At 47.7% G+C, this 19,593-nt stretch overlaps 1 long non-coding RNA gene across 2 annotated transcripts in view; it reads left to right on the plus strand.

Moving 5' to 3' along the window:
* The window catches only part of LOC309797402, a 168,353-nt gene extending 154,785 nt beyond the window's left edge, over window positions 1–13,568 (plus strand). Inside the window, exon 3 of one of the 2 annotated variants that reach the window (XR_016039667.1) lies at window positions 13,551–13,568. This is a non-coding gene — a long non-coding RNA (uncharacterized lncRNA). Of the gene's footprint in view, window positions 1–13,546 lie in introns of both variants that reach the window. The other variant, XR_016039668.1, reaches the window with a different exon arrangement.
* Window positions 13,569–19,593: the final 6,025 nt, after the last annotated feature.

Below are 19,593 nucleotides of genomic sequence, written 5' to 3' on the forward strand. Positions count from 1 at the left end.
TCATAGGATCTACTTATACTAAAAATAATGACTTATTATTCATGTGAAGTTCAAGTTTAACTGGGTATCCTGTATTTTTATGTCCTAAATCTGACAGCCCTACTGATGATCCACAATGGAGGCAGTTGAGGAACGGTACATGCTGGCTCTCGGACAGTCAGAAATGGCTTCAGCAGATCCAGGTACAGTATGAAATTCTTTTTGGATGTAGCTCAGAAGCCATGGCCAGCCCTTGACTGCAAGTACTGCCTCGGGTTTCCCTGAGGTGGGGTAAACCTTCCTCTTAATGGCCTTTTGGTAAGTCTGGAAGACCATATCCAAGGGGAGCCCCAAAGTCAGTTTCATCCTCACAACCATGTTTCCAATTCCTGGAATTGGCTGCATGTGACTCACAAGAGCTGAGGAGGTTTGTGGAAGTTGGGAGTGTCATAGCTTGAACCCTTTGTAGGTAAAGTTTTGCTGTTGTGAGAGTTTTAACAGGAGCAATGTGAAAGACTCCAAGTCCCCATGTAGATAGAAATAATCCTGTTCTACCTGTGTGTATGTGACAAGTCTCTAATAGTTCAGAGAGCAAGTATCTGGTCTTAGAAAGACTGATCCAAGCTTGGATGTTTCTGGTGACAAGGCAAGGTCCTGAGTTTCAAGTTCACCTTTTATGGTTGAGGAGACAATAAGGTGGTCAGAAGGGAAATCATGGAGGAGACCTTGGCTTCATCCATCGTGCAGGCTTGTATATGTGGTTCTATGTAGATTGTGTTTCAAAGGTGGAGCTTGTTTACAACTATGAACATTCTCCGATGTGCTTTTTGGACCTTCATTCCCAGAGCGAGAGCAGTGCCGAGGCTCTAGAAATGCCATGGATATTCTGAGCTGTCAGTGGCATTTCCCTGGTACTGTTCCCTTGGTGCCGCTCCTTGAAATGTCCAAAGGGATTATCATGTGTCTTGTGGCGGGTCCTAGCATTGTGAAAGGAAGCTGCTGCCCCTGGCTCAGAGGATTTCGGATGTGGTGGGAGGAGGAGTAGTACTACGACTATAAATTGTATCACAGCATATCGATTCCATCTTGAGAGTGGGGTTGGGGGGTTATGAAGGGGGGCTTTTATTGTACTTTTATACATTGTACCCTTGAAACTAATTCAATTTTTAAAAATTAATTAATTTATTTGGGGCTGCATTGGGTCTTTGTTGCTGCTAGCGGGCGTTCTCTAGTTGCAGTGAGCGGGGGCTCCTCTTGGCTGTGGTGCACGGGCTTCTCATTGCAGTGGCTTCTCTTGTTGCGGAGCATGGTCTCTAGGCACGCAGGCTTCCGTAGTTGTGGCACGTGGGCTCGGTCGATGTGGCACACGGGCTCTAGAGCGCAGGCTCAGTAGTTGTGGCGCGCGGGCTTAGTTACTCCGTGGCACGTGGGATCTTCCCAGACCAGGGCTCGAACCCATGACCCCTGCATTCGCAGGCATATTCTTAACCACTGCTCCACCAGGGAAGCCCGATAATTCAGTTTTTTATAAAGAGAAGATTCCTAATATTATTCCAAAATTTTAAAAATATGTAGTTGGATAACACTATGAAAAATTAACTGATATATTCTTTTATTATTTCTCTTTGCTCCCTGGATTTTTTTCCCCATCCAGTCAGCTAGGCACTGTGAGTTCACTGCATTAGGAAGGTAAAGACTCAGCAGAAATGAGGGAGAAAAACAGAAAAGTCTCAGCTTTGGAATGTTCACAACGGAGGCCACAGTAGAACAGGTGAGAATTCTGTGAACCAAAAATAAATGTCGTCTCAAATGCAAAAAAGTATTCTCTGCACTGGGAGGCAGGAGAGGGAGGGAGGGAAGGACTGAAGGAGAGAGATCAGTGTGGCCAGGGACATGGAGACTGTGCTTAAGGACGATATGCCCAGGAAGAGAATCAGAATCTGGAGAAGATTCAGCCTGCACGTGATCATTGCCTCCAGCCAGCACCCTCATCTCAGACGTTGGGAAATTCAGAGAGAGAGTGGGAGTACGTCAGGAGGGCCACGCGCATAGTCTGTGTGGCAGGGGTTGTGGCCGTTCCCTATTTGTGAGGAGTCCCCAGCAATTTGCAGGCCTCTTCTGGAAAATGCTGGCGGACGTCTCTAGTGCTTATGTGAAAGCTTGTTCACAAACCTTGAAAGATACAGATGTAGATGACAGATAGATGCATAGATAGAAAAATGTCATTAAATAAAAGCTCCAGGAAAGGTTTGGAAAATGCCCTTTATTGCATAGGACGCTTCTATTGTCATATGATGTTAGACTGAGTGCCGGTCCCTTCATCCTCCTTCAGACCACGGCATTCTGTCTGCTACTCTTCCGAGGGTCCTTTCTTCTCCCTGGAAGGGATAAAACAAATGAGGTAGAACAGGAAGAGACAAGAAGCACTCCAAGCTCTGCTGGTCAGGGTTACCCTCCAGCATTGCCTTAATGCTCAGAGCCACACACACCACAGTGAGCTTGGCTCCAGATCAACTACCACACAACGAAGGTTCTGGAACACTTCCATATCTCGGGGAACCTCATTTCCACGTGACTCTCTTTCATATTCCCCTTTGTCACAGAAGGCTAGGTCCAGTGGTCCGGGTGAGATCTCGGCTCAGGCCCAAGGCTCTCAGTCCTCAAAATTCTGGTCCTGCAAGGGCCCCTGTCCTCTCTTGAGACCACTCCTGGCTATCTCTGCCGAGAAGGAGCTGCTGGCAGTACGTCCTCTAAGAGTTGAGGTCCATCGTGCAGACCCTGAGAAAACTCCTAGGAAAACGCTCCACCTTCTTGTTTACGTCAACAGAGGTCAATGTCTTTGTTAGTGCTGGGTGTGTCCCATTTGATGCAACTGCAGAGCCATTAGGTAAACCAGCACATGTGTGCGGCCCCTTCCCTTAGACTCCTCTGGGCCCTCGTGACATAGGCTCAGAAGACTGCCAGCCTCAAGCCTTACCTCTTCCAAGGGACGGCCACACCGTCTTCCAGGATCTTCGGTCCCATGAATCTCAGTTGCTGTTTGGAACTCAAAGGAGTGAAAAGACCCTGCCTGCGGGGTCTCTTTGGGCTGGGGCCTTCCCCCGTGGGCTGCTCTCCCTCATTCTCCTTTTCTTCTTGCTTCTCTACCTCCTTCTCCTCCTCCTCCTCCTCCTCCTCCTCTTCGTTCTCCTCCTCCTCCTCCTCGTCCTCTTCCTCAGGGGTGCTCTCGGATTCCACATTGCCCATCCGCTGGGCCATGGTGAGATGAAAGGCACGGCAGCTGAAGCCCTGCAGGACGCCGCCCTTCACGTGCTGCTGGAGGATCTCCAAGGTGGGGAAGACCGGGCAGCAGGCCATGCACCTGAAGCCGGTCTCCATGGTCAGCATCCAGTCCGCTGTCTTGGCGCTGGGTCTCTCCTCGACGGCAGGTGGCCCTGATGGGCTGCCTGGCTCTGCCCTTTCCTCATACTCTTTCTCCTCCCCAGTGGGCTCACTGTCAGACAGGAGGCTTTCGGTGGACACATCAGAAGAGGGGTCAGTGGCTACTGCGCACACATCCTCAGGAAGGGTCACTTCTTCTATCCTCAGCTGCTTTTCAGGCAACTCCAAGGGTTTCTTTGTCTTCCAGGAGACAGCGACACCCTTGTTCACTTGTACCTGCATGTAGTATATTTTCATGCCCCTTTCCTCTTTGTCTGGGTGCAGATAGTTCTTACAGGGTGAAGAGGGTGAGGAGGAGACACAGTGTGATGGGGAAGCGGTCTCTCCTTCTTCCTGATCCTGGGCTAGGGGTGGTCTAGGCTGGGCAGTGTCTCGATGAAATCTCCGGATTCCTGAAAAAGGAAATTAAAATCATAATAACATGCATGGGCCATGCCGGAAGCTGAGGGAGCAGGTGTGGTAGACGAGAGAGGGACATTGGCACGACATAGCAATGTCGTGAGCTTGGTGTCCGTTGGCCGTAGGACGGAGTGGTGTATCTGGTGTCATCTGTGGGCTTTTCATGTGCGTGGGGGGGTATACTGGAGCGGTGTCTGTATACAGGGGTGTGGAGTATGGTGGTGAGGGCTGTAGTATGTGAGGGATGCGGCTGGATGCGTGTACGATGAGGAGTGTGAGTTTGGGAATATCGGTGGTGCATTCCTTGTGGAATGGGGCTGTGGTGCAGGAGAGTACTGTGGAGCACGTGCTTGGGGTTGATGTGCACTGAGAAGGGCTGTGCCTGGAGGGCGCGTGTATGTGTGAGCTGTGTGCACCTGAGCTGGATGGTCCTGCTCTCAGGCTGGAGGTGTATGATGCAGAACTCTGTCCTTCTCTGGAAGCAAAGGCAAAGACAAAGCCTACATTTTCCTCTGAAGATGCTTAATCTGGTCCCTCTTCCCTCCACCTCAAGCCCAGACCTTTCCGGCCCCTGCTCCTTGACTTCCCCACCATGGTAGTAGCAGTATTCACACACACACCCCCAGACTCAGCTGGCATCCACGCCCTCGGAACAGCTCAGCCATCCTGCCCAGGCTCCTCCACAGAGCCCTCATCACCTCTGATGACCCTGGATTTCCTCTCAGCCTCCCTGGGATCTGTGTGCCTCCTGCTTCACAGCCAAGCACCTCGTCACCTGAGGAGCCCCACGCCCTTACCAGCGTAGCTGAGCTTGCGCAGAGTAGAAGTACAGAAGAAGTATTTAGAGGCAGAGGAGACCTCCACTGCCCCTGGGCTGCAGCCTTGGGCCACCACAGTGGATCCAAGCCGAGGGGGATCCTCTTGTGACTTCGAGATTCCTGAGGGAGGAATGAAAGGCTCAGGGTGGGTTCATCAGTCCTCTGTCCACAAATATTTACTGAGTGTGTGACACGTGTCAGGTGCAGTGAATACACACAGTTGAGAGTGTGGTTCCCAGTGGATCCTCCAGGATTTAATTCCAATCAATACTTATTCTCTCACTGTCTAGTTGGTAATGTAGGCCTCGGTGGTGACTGTGAGTGTGTGGGAAGAGTGAGTGATGTGTATCAGTTAAGTCTGTGGTAAGTGTGGGGTTTTCATGGGGAACACAGTGCAGACGTGTCTATCTGTGTCTGTGTCCTTTGTGTGCATGGTTTCTGTTCACAAGTCAGGAATTCTGGGACATGTAACGTTTCCTCATTACATGGTGTGGCTTGTATTTATGGTGTGTGTTCATTCATTCATTCACCAAGATTCAGTAAGCAGCTACTCCTGTGTATCCGGCACTCTTCCATTGTTGTAGTCTTTGGTAACGCTGCACATTCTAGTAGGGGAAGACACACACTAAACAAAACTACAATAAATATATAATACATCAGCTGGTGGTAAGTATATAAGGGTTGCCAGACTTAGCGAACAAGAATACAAGGAACCCAGTTAAATTTCAGTTTCAGATAAACCCAGAATAATCTTTTAGTGTAAGTATTCCCATGCAGTATTTGGCCTGACTTAGTTTTAGTGTAAGTATAGCCCATACAATATGTGGGACATACGGATACTGAAAAATTACTTGTTGTTTATCTGGAATTCAAATTGAACTGGATAGCCCATATTTTCTCTGGCAATCCTGACATGGGTTACTGAGACTGTGGTTTACTGTGGTTTGTACAAAGCGGGTCTGGCATTACTCAAGAATGTGTTATAAGTGTGGTGTGTATGACACGTGACTGGTTCTTATAGAGGTATTTAGAGATGGCTGAAGTTAGCTGTGTTTGTGCAAGAGTTGAGGAGATACATGTATATAGTGTGTGTGTGTGTGTGTGTGTGTCCTATATATATAGTGTGTGTGTCTATATACATATCTCATCTCCAGCGTTTGGTGTTGGAGGAGAGGATTGTGATACAGGTGGGTTGTATGAGAATGTAGTACAGGAGGGATCCGTGTATATACCTCCATGTGCTCTGTGTGGTTTACTAAGGAAGTTATATGTGGGGTGTGTGATATTTTTGCTGCATCAGAGTGTACATGGGTGTATGAGTTACTGTCTCATAAAACACCCCTAACAAGAATTCTGTATACACTCTTACGTACACCGAGTGTCAGCCAGGTCCAGGCAGGGTGACAAGAACTTTACCATGCAGACTTTATATCTGGTAAGCACTCTACCCCCATTCATCTCGCTCTTCTCTGCACTACCACACACACACACACACACACACTCACACACACACACACACAGGAACATAGGGCAAAATATTCTGAATGGTCAGGGGCAGTCATTGCCTTCCCCAGCCTGTCCCAGCCACTGCCTGGAAATCTGCCTGCTGTCTAGAGCTCCATTCCCAGGGCCCATCCTACAGTCTCCAGGGCCCTGGGCCTGGTAGGAGCTACTGGGCTCTAATCTGGGGCAGAGGCCTCTAGCTGGAGCTCTGGGGTGACCACCCCTCTCCCAGGGCAAGCTACTCGCCTACATTTAATGCACGCAGGCACCACGTGGCCCGTGGCTCTCAGAGCTCCCCGCAGGACCCTGAGGCCATTTCTCACCCCCGCTCACACGGTCTCAGTCTCTGGAAAACCCTTCCCTTCCCTTGATCTCCTTTGGGAAATTCTTCCTGTTGAAGGAATAAAACCTCCTTGCTTTCAATATGACACCATCCCTAGACAAACAATCTTCTTTCAAAGTGCATTCCACTTGTCAAGATATTTTTCAACAGGGCCTTCAACTCATGGGGCTTCTCTTTCCACTTTGGTAAAAGAGGCCAAGCAACTCATGGGTCTCTCTCAGCATCCTTGCATCCTTCACATCCCCCACCTCATGACCCCTAGGAAAGATCCAAGAGCATAAGAGAGAAATCGGGGACTGAGAAAAGCTGCACCTCTAGGTCTGTGCAAGCAGGATGCAGCCTGCTGTGAGTCCGACAAAGCTCCAGGCCCGGCTGCCCCAGGAGAGAGTCCTCAGACCAGCGGAGCTGACCTCCCAACTCCCAGGGGGCATCTGGCCGTTCTGTGCCGTCTCACACCACAGGGGCCCTCCAGATAGATACGGCAGCATCAGTGAGACAAGGTCTCTCGCTCCCTGCTTCACAGGTGACACGTTCTCAGTCCCCCGCTTCCTAGAGAAGCTTCAGTTTGGCAGAAACCCATGTGCCCCAGACAAGTTGCCCCCCACATACCTCCTCCGTTCTCGGCAGTTTCCTGGGACTCTTCATTTTCCAGATGTTTCCTCTTTTGTCGCCGTTCCATCGTACCAACTAGAAGTCTCCCTTAGAAGATGCCTCAAGAGATGTCCAACTCCTCCTCTTCCCTACAGGTTGGCCCTTCTTGGCTCTTGGGCAATCCGTTGAAATGATTCAATACAAACAAAAATAGTCAAGTCTCCTAAATGGCTGAAAAACTTGTACCACTTGGTGAACCAGCAGTAGTGCCTAGTGCTCACCAGGGCTGTTATGTTTGCAAGGTTGCCAGGCTCACAGTGGAATTCTGTGACCTCAGTGATGACATCAGAGCATTCGGTGGACCTAGGTTGAGCACAGTGTCTGCAATAGCACAGGCCCCATTTTCAAGAACAATTCCTTTTTCCCAGCCGAAGCTTTCCCGTGAAAGGGAAAGGTTCCTACCATATCTATTATAAATTGTATCATACCATGTCTATTATAAAATTCACATTTTGATTGGAGATCTTTTAATGTCTTTTCTAGAGAGATTTAATATGAATGTTTTAAATGGTCTCCGGTTTCCCTGTGGAGTATTGACATTTTAAACTCTGCACTTCAATTTTCCCTCAATACGTGTAATTTTGTCACGGCTATTTCTGTACTTAAAGATGAGGAACTATATAATTGATTTCTTCATTTTTTCCCCATCTCTTTCCAAGGTACTGCATTTGATTGTGTCTTGCGACTGAGTGAAAAATGCTAGTCCTTGAGTCAGGACATTGGGCCCTTTAGCAAGTAACTCAACCTATCTGGGCTTCAGCTTCTGTATGTGCGATCAAGAGGCTTGGACTAGCTGACTTTTCAAATGCTGTGTTTCTTTGATTCACTCTCACTTACTGATCTGCTCCTTAAGAAGAGGGTCTGTTCTCATAAAGTAACAACAGTCTTTTCCTAACCTTGGGTTGGGCGGAGTTTAACTGTTCGTACTCAGTTTGTTAGTTATATTGCCTTCTACGTATGCTTAGCTCTAAATAATTTATACGGCTCTTGTGACAATTTTTAGATCTTCTTTTTTTCTTATTTTCTTTTATAGTTTCTAATTTGTTATCGCCAGTGTAGAGGAGCCTGATTGACTTTTAAAATTTATTGATCTTGTATGTGTGTGCCTTGTTGAACCGTCTTATTAGTTCCTGCTAGTTTATCTGTGGGTTCTTTTGGGTCTCCTAGATAAATGAGCATATTAAATGTAAATAATGTGTTCTTTGGATAAAGTTTATTTTCTTGCATCTCTATATATAGAAGCAATATGTTGAATTGATTTAAATATTTAAATACTTACATACCTGTTATCACAATCTAACATTCTTTATCTTATTTTCTTTCAATCAATATTATGTTTTCAAGATTTATCCACGTGAATCCATATAGATCTAGGTCTTTGATTTTTGACTGTTTGATATTATGTGATCACATGCATATAGCATCATTTATTTTCCATTCAAGCATTATTGGACAATTGGATTGTTTCCCTCCCTTCTCTAGAACAAACAACATTTCCTAGAATATCCCTGAAGATGTGTGACAGTCGAGAAGGGCCAGGCTGCCCGAAGGATTGCTACTTGCTTTTAGCCACCTTCCAACAGGCCGTCTCCAGCCAGCAATTTGAAGCACAGCTGAAATGAGAACTGCCCCAAATGTGAAGATCTTAGGAGCTTCCTAGAAGGTGGGAGGTTAATGATAGGCATCCTGCTGGGATCCCAGGGGAGTCTGAGCTGGCCTGAAGCTCATCTTCCTCCTCCACCTCTCAAGAGAAATGTGGAGGAAAGAAGACTTCAAAAACTGTGAGCAGGCAGAGGGAGAGATATTGGGGGCCGAAGCTGTAACTGAGGTCTTGGAGTGGGCTGTGAGCATGCAGAGCCTCTCGAGAGCCAGGCTCTGCCTTCTGAGCACTTCTCCCCTAAGGCTGCTCATAATTCACGTGATACCAGCCATATAGAGCCGACTTGGCCCACACTGTCACAGAAAGCCTTATCAGAATCTCTTCTTCTTCATACACTCTTGTGTCTGTTACTTGGTTATTGCCTTTGGTACTCCACTGATGTGAACCACAGTCGCCAGGGGATGGAGGACACTAGTGACCCATCTTGCTCTGTGGCCTCAGTCCACAGCTGGAGGGTAAGGGAAGAGGCCAAATGAAGGTCAAGAAGGAAAGATGGAGTTTGAAGGGAAGACCTGAGTTAAGGGTGTCTTCTCAAGTCTTGATGACTGAAATGTAGCTCCAGTACCTGAAGTCCTGCTTGTTCTCAAGGCTGACCGCGGGGCTGGGTGCACTCAGTGAAGGAACCGTATACACTTAGTATTTCCTTGCTTGCTCACACTTGCCCTCCTCTGATACACCCTCTGCAAGACTGATCTTCCCCTGAAACAACTTTCCACCTGCCACTGTCATCTCATGAACGTTTGCTTCCCCTTCCTAGTGTCCCCCTAGAATGCCATTGCAGCCAATTCATAATTTGATAATCATGCTGCTTACCATATTCTCAGCAACTTCTGAGAAATTTTATTCGCTTTATTCCATAGTCTTCACCCATCAATAATCTTCCTTAACTTCCTAGCTGCAGGTTAACCCATTCGGAATCATTTCTTTTGCTTTCTCTTCTTTGGCAAATCCTTTCTATCTTTCAAGGTCTTTTTCTTGTCTCTCTACCATCTTGCCTTCCTGAACTTCTTTTTTTTCCGTTTAAGTAACCTTTCAATCTCCTTCCCCAATTTCCTCATACACATTGAGAGTTTATTCCTCACACGTTAGACAGCGGTTTATGAATGGCCAGGCATAATGGACTCAGAATGAGTTGGCACCCCCGAGGTACCTGTCTTGCTGGGGAGCCACAGGTGAAGGGCTGGCTACTGGACACATGTTTGCATGGAGTCAGGCTGAGTGGCCTCAGGGTGTTTGCTCTGCACTTGTGTGTGTTTCTCCCTAGTTGGTTTCCTTGTCCAGCCACCTGTGACCTCCCTCCATCCAGCCCAGGGAATCCTTCTCATCACAGGGGTAGGATGTTTGTCTCATTTTCCATCACATCCTTTCCCCAAAGTTTGGTTGTGAGTTGTTCCCATTCCAAAGACCTTTCCTCTTTGAAGAGAAAAGAGAAAATCTTGTCTCTCCTTTTCTCTCACTTCACTTCTGCTCTATTATCTCCTCCGTCCAGAATGGCCCACTGACTCACATGGGTGTAGATCCAAAGATGGCAAGAAATGCCAGCAATTCTGAGATAATAATACGGATGGATCAGGAAAACTTGAAAACCTTTATCCCGCCACATTAAAAAAAATTGCACTTCCAGTGTATTCAGAGTCTCAGTGTAGAAACACAAATGATAGAGAAATTGAATTACACTCAAGTTTTTCTTTCCTCCTTTCCTGATTTATTCTAATCCTCCAAGTTAACATGATGAACTCTTTGTTGTGTAAAGTTTCAGACATTTTCTACCCATGCACACTTTTCTTCTTTTCACATTAGAGTGTGAACTAGGTCACTTTCAACATGCTGTGATTCTGTGATTCACTGTCTCCCACCGAGTCATCCACGGATAATGTCATCTGTTTCACGGAGAACTATTTCCAATAGCTAATAGCCAATGTCTGTGGAGTGCTTACTCTGTGTCGGTTTCTTGTAACTACTTTACAGATCATTTGTACAGCGTACCCATGGACCAGGTACAATTATGACCCCCAAGTGACAGATAAGTGCAGATAAGTACAAATAAATACAGAGGCCAAGTGACTTGCCCAAGACACTGGAGCAAATCAAAATCCATGCCTCTGTAATCATTTTGCTCTATTGCCTCTGTCTGGGAGGCTTGATGATTTGGCAACTAAAACCTTAAATATCATGTTCCATTTTTATATCTGTGACACAAGCGTGGGGCTGTGATACAGGGTAAGTAACCTGACTACTTTTGAAAACCCTTATGCACCTGGATGAAAGTAAGCCAGGGACTGCAAGCCATAGATTTAAGGTTTCCTACCAACTTTTAAAAATAGCTTATTGAATGCAATTTATGTAGTGTCAAGTCTAGGATGTAGTCCAAATAGTAACAGAAAAATGGAGATATGTAGAAAAATACTTAAAGTTGACAAGTATTGGGAGTGTAGTATTTTTGGGGCCAGCGTGTAGACCACAGGAAAACTTGCTGTTTCCATCCCAAAGGGAAGAGCCCTACGTTGCAACTGCCGAGGTCCCTGGGACAGCATGTGTGCTCACTGCTTAGTAAAGAAGCATCCTCAGTTTGATAGAATCATATGGGAGCCTTACATTTGGTTAGCAGTTCTACATTCTTGATGTAATAATATTTTCAGGGTGTGGGAGGGTATCAAGCTCTGAAAATACCCTTGGAGAGATCTGCTTATTAAGTTTGGCTTTTTCAGTCTCCCTACTACTTCTTTACTAAACACCAGGCGGTTTCCTTCACTTTTCAGAACCATATTGTTTTTCCCTTCTCTAATGAACTTTGAAATACTTTTGGATGAGCTATTAAGATTGGGAAAAAATAAACATCTCTTTAAAATAAGGAAGATAATAACAATGACAAGTAGAAAAAGCTCTAAAACAGAGAATATCCTCCATTCTAGCCACTGACTGGGAGTGGAAGGTTCGTGCTCGCTGTCCAGGACGTAGAAATAAAAGCTGAGGAGGCGCTGAGGCGTCTCCTGGATCTCTATGAGCCTCCATCATTTCTGCTGAGTAGGGTGGACAGATAAACTATAGACTGTTTAGTTAAATATGAATGTTTGAAAAACAACGAGTACATATTGAAGATAAGTATGCCCCAAATAGTTCATAGGATCTACTTATACTAAAAATAATGACTTATTATTCATGTGAAGTTCAAGTTTAACTGGGTATCCTGTATTTTTATGTCCTACATCTGACAGCCCTACTGATGATCCACAATGGAGGCAGTTGAGGAACGGTACATGCTGGCTCTCGGACAGTCAGAAATGGCTTCAGCAGATCCAGGTACAGTATGAAATTCTTTTTGGATGTAGCTCAGAAGCCATGGCCAGCCCTTGACTGCAAGTACTGCCTCGGGTTTCCCTGAGGTGGGGTAAACCTTCCTCTTAATGGCCTTTTGGTAAGTCTGGAAGACCATATCCAAGGGGAGCCCCAAAGTCAGTTTCATCCTCACAACCATGTTTCCAATTCCTGGAATTGGCTGCATGTGACTCACAAGAGCTGAGGAGGTTTGTGGAAGTTGGGAGTGTCATAGCTTGAACCCTTTGTAGGTAAAGTTTTGCTGTTGTGAGAGTTTTAACAGGAGCAATGTGAAAGACTCCAAGTCCCCAGGTAGATAGAAATAATCCTGTTCTACCTGTGTGTATGTGACAAGTCTCTAATAGTTCAGAGAGCAAGTATCTGGTCTTAGAAAGACTGATCCAAGCTTGGATGTTTCTGGTGACAAGGCAAGGTCCTGAGTTTCAAGTTCACCTTTTATGGTTGAGGAGACAATAAGGTGGTCAGAAGGGAAATCATGGAGGAGACCTTGGCTTCATCCATCGTGCAGGCTTGTATATGTGGTTCTATGTAGATTGTGTTTCAAAGGTGGAGCTTGTTTACAACTATGAACATTCTCCGATGTGCTTTTTGGACCTTCATTCCCAGAGCGAGAGCAGTGCCGAGGCTCTAGAAATGCCATGGATATTCTGAGCTGTCAGTGGCATTTCCCCGGTACTGTTCCCTTGGTGCCGCTCCTTGAAATGTCCAAAGGGATTATCATGTGTCTTGTGGCGGGTCCTAGCATTGTGAAAGGAAGCTGCTGCACCTGGCTCAGAGGATTTCGGATGTGGTGGGAGGAGGAGTAGTACTACGACTATAAATTGTATCACAGCATATCTATTCCATCTTGAGAGTGGGGTTGGAGGGTTTGAAGGGGGGCTTTTATTGTACTTTTATACATTGTACCCTTGAAACTAATTCAATTTTTTAAAATTAATTAATTTATTTGGGGCTGCATTGGGTCTTTGTTGCTGCTAGCGGGCGTTCTCTAGTTGCAGTGAGCGGGGGCTCCTCTTGGCTGTGGTGCACGGGCTTCTCATTGCAGTGGCTTCTCTTGTTGCGGAGCATGGTCTCTAGGCACGCAGGCTTCCGTAGTTGTGGCACGTGGGCTCGGTAGATGTGGCACGGGCTCTAGAGCGCAGGCTCAGTAGTTGTGGTGCGCGGGCTTAGTTATTCCGTGGCACGTGGGATCTTCCCAGAACAGGGCTCGAACCCATGTCCCCTGCATTCGCAGGCATATTCTTAACCACTGCTCCACCAGGGAAGCCCGATAATTCAGTTTTTTATAAAGAGAAGATTCCTAATATTATTCCAAAATTTTAAAAATATGTAGTTGGATAACACTATGAAAAATTAACTGATATATTCTTTTATTATTTCTCTTTGCTCCCTGGATCTTTTTCCCCATCCAGTCAGCTAGGCACTCTGAGTTCACTGCATTAGGAAGGTAAAGACTCAGCAGAAATGAGGGAGAAAAACAGAAAAGTCTCAGCTTTGGAATGTTCACAACGGAGGCCACAGTAGAACAGGTGAGAATTCTGTGAACCAAAAATAAATGTCGTCTCAAATGCAAAAAAGTATTCTCTGCACTGGGAGGCAGGAGAGGGAGGGAGGGAAGGACTGAAGGAGAGAGATCAGTGTGGCCAGGGACATGGAGACAGTGCTTGAGAACGATATGCCCAGGAAGAGAATCAGAATCTGGAGAAGATTCAGCCTGCACGTGATCATTGCCTCCAGCCAGCACCATCATCTCAGATGTTGGGAAATTCAGAGAGAGAGTGGGAGTACGTCAGGAGGGCCACGCGCATAGTCTGTGTGGCAGGGGTTGTGGCCGTTCCCTATTTGTGAGGAGTCCCCAGCAATTTGCAGGCCTCTTCTGGAAAATGCTGGCGGACGTCTCTAGTGCTTATGTGAAAGCTTGTTCACAAACCTTGAAAGATACAGATGTAGATGACAGATAGATGCATAGATAGAAAAATGTCATTAAATAAAAGCTCCAGGAAAGGTTTGGAAAATGCCCTTTATTGCATAGGACGCTTCTATTGTCATATGATGTTAGACTGAGTGCCGGTCCCTTCATCCTCCTTCAGACCACGGCATTCTGTCTGCTACTCTCCCGAGGGTCCTTTCTTCTCCCTGGAAGGGATAAAACAAATGAGGTAGAACAGGAAGAGACAAGAAGCACTCCAAGCTCTGCTGGTCAGGGTTACCCTCCAGCATTGCCTTAATGCTCAGAGCCACACACACCACAGTGAGCTTGGCTCCAGATCAACTACCACGCAACGAAGGTTCTGGAACATTTCCATATCTCGGGGGACCTCATTTCCACGTGACTCTCTTTCATATTCCCCTTTGTCACAGAAGGCTAGGTCCAGTGGTCCGGGTGAGATCTCAGCTCAGGCCCAAGGCTCTCAGACCTCAAAATTCTGGTCCTGCAAGGGCCACTGTCCTCTATTGAGACCACTCCTGGCTCTCTCTGCCGAGAAGGAGCTGCTGGCAGTACGTCCTCTAAGAGTTGAGGTCCATCGTGCAGACCCTGAGAAAACTCCTAGGAAAAGGCTCCACCTTCTTGTTTACGTCAACAGAGGTCAATGTCTTTGTTAGTGCTGGGTGTGTCCCATTTGATGCAACTGCAGAGCCATTAGGTAAACCAGCACATGTGTGCGGCCCCTTCCCTTAGACTCCTCTGGGCCCTCGTGACATAGGCTCAGAAGACTGCCAGCCTCAAGCCTTACCTCTTCCAAGGGACGGCCACACCGTCTTCCAGGATCTTCGGTCCCATGAATCTCAGTTGCTGTTTGGAACTCAAAGGAGTGAAAAGACCCTGCCTGCGGGGTCTCTTTGGGCTGGGGCCTTCCCCCGTGGGCTGCTCTCCCTCATTCTCCTTTTCTTCTTGCTTCTCTACCTCCTTCTCCTCCTCCTCCTCCTCCTCCTCCTCTTCGTTCTCCTCCTCCTCCTCCTCGTCCTCTTCCTCAGGGGTGCTCTCAGATTCCACATTGCCCATCCGCTGGGCCATGGTGAGATGAAAGGCACGGCAGCTGAAGCCCTGCAGGACGCCGCCCTTCACGTGCTGCTGGAGGATCCCCAAGGTGGGGAACACACGGCAGCAGGCCATGCACCTGAAGCCGGTCTCCATGGTCAGCATCCAGTCCGCTGTCTTGGCGCTGGGTCTCTCCTCGACAGCAGGTGGCCCTGATGGGCCGCCTGGCTCTGCCCTTTCCTCATACTCTTTCTCCTCCCCAGTGGGCTCACTGTCAGACAGGAGGCTTTCGGTGGACACATCAGAAGAGGGGTCAGTGGCTACTGCGCACACATCCTCAGGAAGGGTCACTTCTTCTATCCTCAGCTGCTTTTCAGGCAACTCCAAGGGTTTCTTTGTCTTCCAGGAGACAGCGACACCCTTGTTCACTTGTACCTGCATGTAGTATATTTTCATGCCCCTTTCCTCTTTGTCTGGGTGCAGATAGTTCTTACAGGGTGAAGAGGGTGAGGAGGAGACACAGTGTGATGGGGAAGCGGTCTCTCCTTCTTCCTGATCCTGGGCTAGGGGTGGTCTAGGCTGGGCAGTGTCTCGATGAAATCTCCGGATTCCTGAAAAAGGAAATTAAAATCATAATAACATGCATGGGCCATGCCGGAAGCTGAGGGAGCAGGTGTGGTAGACGAGAGAGGGACATTGGCACGACATAGCAATGTCGTGAGCTTGGTGTCCGTTGGCCGTAGGACGGAGTGGTGTATCTGGTGTCATCTGTGGGCTTTTCATGTGCGTGGGGGGTATACTGGAGCGGTGTCTGTATACAGGGGTGTGGAGTATGGTGGTGAGGGCTGTAGTATGTGAGGGATGCGGCTGGATGCGTGTACGATGAGGAGTGTGAGTTTGGGAATATCGGTGGTGCATTCCTTGTGGAATGGGGCTGTGGTGCAGGAGAGTACTGTGGAGCACGTGCTTGGGGTTGATGTGCACTGAGAAGGGCTGTGCCTGGAGGGCGCGTGTATGTGTGAGCTGTGTGCACCTGAGCTGGATGGTCCTGCTCTCAGGCTGGAGGTGTATGATGCAGAACTCTGTCCTTCTCTGGAAGCAAAGGCAAAGACAAAGCCTACATTTTCCTCTGAAGATGCTTAATCTGGTCCCTCTTCCCTCCACCTCAAGCCCAGACCTTTCCGGCCCCTGCTCCTTGACTTCCCCACCATGGTAGTAGCAGTATTCACACACACACCCCCAGACTCAGCTGGCATCCACGCCCTCGGAACAGCTCAGCCATCCTGCCCAGGCTCCTCCACAGAGCCCTCATCACCTCTGATGACCCTGGATTTCCTCTCAGCCTCCCTGGGATCTGTGTGCCTCCTGCTTCACAGCCAAGCACCCCGTCACCTGAGGAGCCCCACGCCCTTACCAGCGTAGCTGAGCTTGCGCAGAGTAGAAGTACAGAAGAAGTATTTAGAGGCAGAGGAGACCTCCCCTGCCCCTGGGCTGCAGCCTTGGGCCACCACAGTGGATCCAAGCCGAGGGGGATCCTCTTGTGACTTCGAGAGTCCTGAGGGAGGAATGAAAGGCTCAGGGTGGGTTCATCAGTCCTCTGTCCACAAATATTTACTGAGTGTGTGACACGTGTCAGGTGCAGTGAATACACACAGTTGAGAGTGTGGTTCCCAGTGGATCCTCCAGGATTTAATTCCAATCAATACTTATTCTCTCACTGTCTAGTTGGTAATGTAGGCCTCGGTGGTGACTGTGAGTGTGTGGGAAGAGTGAGTGATGTGTATCAGTTAAGTCTGTGGTAAGTGTGGGGTTGGCATGGGGAGCACAGTGCAGACGTGTCTATCTGTGTCTGTGGCCTTTGTGTGCATGGTTTCTGTTCACAAGTCAGGAATTCTGGGACATGTAACGTTTCCTCATTACATGGTGTGGCTTGTATTTATGGTGTGTGTTCATTCATTCATTCACCAAGATTCAGTAAGCAGCTACTCCTGTGTATCCGGCACTCTTCCATTGTTGTAGTCTTTGGTAACGCTGCACATTCTAGTAGGGGAAGACACACACTAAACAAAACTACAATAAATATATAATACATCAGCTGGTGGTAAGTATATAAGGGTTGCCAGACTTAGCGAACAAGAATACAAGGCACCCAGTTAAATTTCAGTTTCAGATAAACCCAGAATAATCTTTTAGTGTAAGTATTCCCATGCAGTATTTGGCCTGACTTAGTTTTAGTGTAAGTATAGCCCATACAATATGTGGGACATACGGATACTGAAAAATTACTTGTTCTTTATCTGGAATTCAAATTGAACTGGATAGCCCATATTTTCTCTGGCAATCCTGACATGGGTTACTGAGACTGTGGTTTACTGTGGTTTGTACAAAGCGGGTCTGGCATTACTCAAGAATGTGTTATAAGTGTGGTGTGTATGACACGTGACTGGATCTTATAGAGGTATTTAGAGATGGCTGAAGTTAGCTGTGTTTGTGCAAGAGTTGAGGAGATACATGTATATAGTGTGTGTGTGTGTGTGTGTGTGTGTGTCCTATATATATAGTGTGTGTGTCTATATACATATCTCATCTCCAGCGTTTGGTGTTGGAGGAGAGGATTGTGATACAGGTGGGTTGTATGAGAATGTAGTACAGGAGGGATCCGTGTATATACCTCCATGTGCTGTGTGTGGTTTACTAAGGAAGTTATATGTGGGGTGTGTGATATTTTTGCTGCATCAGAGTGTACATGGGTGTATGAGTTACTGTCTCATAAAACACCCCTAACAAGAATTCTGTATACACTCTTACGTACACCGAGTGTCAGCCAGGTCCAGGCAGGGTGACAAGAACTTTACCACGCAGACTTTATATCTGGTAAGCACTCTACCCCCATTCATCTCGCTCTTCTCTGCACTACCACACACACACACACACACACACACACACACACTCACACACACACACACACAGGAACATAGGGCAAAATATTCTGAATGGTCAGGGGCAGTCATTGCCTTCCCCAGCCTGTCCCAGCCACTGCCTGGAAATCTGCCTGCTGTCTAGAGCTCCATTCCCAGGGCCCATCCTACAGTCTCCAGGGCCCTGGGCCTGGTAGGAGCTACTGGGCTCTAATCTGGGGCAGAGGCCTCTAGCTGGAGCTCTGGGGTGACCACCCCTCTCCCAGGGCAAGCTACTCGCCTACATTTAATGCACGCAGGCACCACGTGGCCCGTGGCTCTCAGAGCTCCCCGCAGGACCCTGAGGCCATTTCTCACCCCCGCTCACGCGGTCTCAGTCTCTGGAAAACCCTTCCCTTCCCTTGATCTCCTTTGGGAAATTCTTCCTGTTGAAGGAATAAAACCTCCTTGCTTTCAATATGACACCATCCCTAGACAAACAATCTTCTTTCAAAGTGCATTCCACTTGTCAAGATATTTTTCAACAGGGCCTTCAACTCATGGGGCTTCTCTTTCCACTTTGGTAAAAGAGGCCAAGCAACTCATGGGTCTCTCTCAGCATCCTTGCATCCTTCACATCCCCCACCTCATGACCCCTAGGAAAGATCCAAGAGCATAAGAGAGAAATCGGGGACTGAGAAAAGCTGCACCTCTAGGTCTGTGCAAGCAGGATGCAGCCTGCTGTGAGTCCGACAAAGCTCCAGGCCCGGCTGCCCCAGGAGAGAGTCCTCAGACCAGCGGAGCTGACCTCCCATCTCCCAGGGGGCATCTGGCCGTTCTGTGCCGTCTCACACCACAGGGACCCTCCGGATAGATACGGCAGCATCAGTGAGACAAGGTCTCTCGCTCCCTGCTTCACAGGTGACACGTTCTCAGTCCCCCGCTTCCTAGAGAAGCTTCAGTTTGGCAGAAACCCATGTGCCCCAGACAAGTTGCCCCCCACATACCTCCTCCGTTCTCGGCAGTTTCCTGGGACTCTTCATTTTCCAGATGTTTCCTCTTTTGTCGCCGTTCCATCGTACCAACTAGAAGTCTCCCTTAGAAGATGCCTCAAGAGATGTCCAACTCCTCCTCTTCCCTACAGGTTGGCCCTTCTTGGCTCTTGGGCAATCCGTTGAAATGATTCAATACAAACAAAAATAGTCAAGTCTCCTAAATGGCTGAAAAACTTGTACCACTTGGTGAACCAGCAGTAGTGCCTAGTGCTCACCAGGGCTGTTATGTTTGCAAGGTTGCCAGGCTCACAGTGGAATTCTGTGACCTCAGTGATGACATCAGAGCATTCGGTGGACCTAGGTTGAGCACAGTGTCTGCAATAGCACAGGCCCCATTTTCAAGAACAATTCCTTTTTCCCAGCTGAAGCTTTCCCGTGAAAGGGAAAGGTTCCTACCATATCTATTATAAATTGTATCATACCATGTCTATTATAAAATTCACATTTTGATTGGAGATCTTTTAATGTCTTTTCTAGAGAGATTTAATATGAATGTTTTAAATGGTCTCCAGTTTCCCTGTGGATTATTGA

This window comes from Mesoplodon mirus (genome assembly GCF_964341445.2).
Source record: "Mesoplodon mirus genome assembly, contig: HAP1_SCAFFOLD_482, whole genome shotgun sequence".
Classification (NCBI taxonomy): Eukaryota; Metazoa; Chordata; class Mammalia; order Artiodactyla; family Ziphiidae; genus Mesoplodon; species Mesoplodon mirus.